The sequence below is a fragment of the Corvus brachyrhynchos genome, unplaced genomic scaffold (genome assembly GCF_000691975.1).
Source record: "Corvus brachyrhynchos isolate BGI_N302 unplaced genomic scaffold, ASM69197v1 scaffold679, whole genome shotgun sequence".
NCBI lineage: Eukaryota > Metazoa > Chordata > Aves > Passeriformes > Corvidae > Corvus > Corvus brachyrhynchos.
The window spans coordinates 10512-11826 of NW_008239775.1; positions in this window are offsets into that span (position 1 = coordinate 10512).

Genomic DNA, 1315 nt, shown 5'->3' on the forward strand with positions numbered 1-1315 from the left:
CAGCCTGATCCCGAATCCCCATCCCGAATCCCCAGCCTGATCCCGAATCCTCATCCCGGATCCCCATCCCAAATCCCAAATCCTCATCCCAAATCCCCATCCCGATCCCGAATCCCCATCCCGAATCCCCAGCCTGATCCCGAATCCTCATCCCGGATCCCCATCCCAAATCCCAAATCCTCATCCCAAATCCCCATCCCGATCCCGAATCCCCATCCCGAATCCCCAGCCCGATCCCGAATGAATCCCATTCCCCATCTGGAATCCCAAATCCCAATCCCCAATCCCCATCCCAATTCCCCATCTTGATCCCAAACCCCCATCCCGATCCCAAATCCCCATCCCAATCCTGAATCCCATCCTGATCCCGTCCTGATCCCGAATCCCATTCCCCATCCGGAATCCCAAATCCCCATCCCAAATCCCCATCCCAATCCCAAATCCTAAATCCCCATCCTGATCCCAAATCCCAAATCCCGATCCCAAATTCCAATTCCCGATCTTGATCCCTAATCCCCATCCCGATCCGGAATCCCGATCCTGATTCCGAATCCCATTCTCCATCCCGAATCCCCATCCCGATCCCAAATTCCCTTCCCCATCCCGATCCCAATCTCCCCATCCCAATTCCCCATCCCCATTCCCCATCCTGATCCTGATTCCCAGTTCCCCATCCCAATTCCCCCCATCCCAATCCCATCCCAATCCCCCCATCCCCATCCCGATTCCCAGTCCCCCCATCCCAATCTCCCCATCCCAATCCCAAATCCCAATTACCCCATCCCAGTTCCCCCATCCCAATCCCATCCCAATTCCCCATCCCGATCCCAATTCCCAGTTTCCCAATCCCAATCCCATCCCAATTCCCCATCCCGATCCCAATTCCCAGTTTCCCAATCCCATCCCAATTCCCCATCCCAATCCCATTCCCCATCCTGATCCCGATTCCCAGTCCCCCCAATCCCAATTCCCCCCATCCCAATCCCAATTCCCCATCCCGATCCCGATTCCCCATCCCAATCCCGATTCCCAATCCCGATTCCCAATCCCATCCCAATTCCCAATCCCGATTCCCCATCCCAATCCCGATTCCCAATCCCGATCCCCCCTGCTGGGGTGGGAGGAGCTTTTCCAGCCCTCCTGCTCCCGCTGGGAATCCGGGATCGTCCCTTTTTTGGGATCGTCCCTTTTTTGGGATCGTCCCTGTCCCAGACCCTCCTTTCCCTCGGGGTTTCCCAGGGGTTTTGGGGGCAATTCCCGGGATTTTGGGGCCGTTCCCGATCCCTGTCCCCGCAGCTCCGCCCTGGCCGCCGTC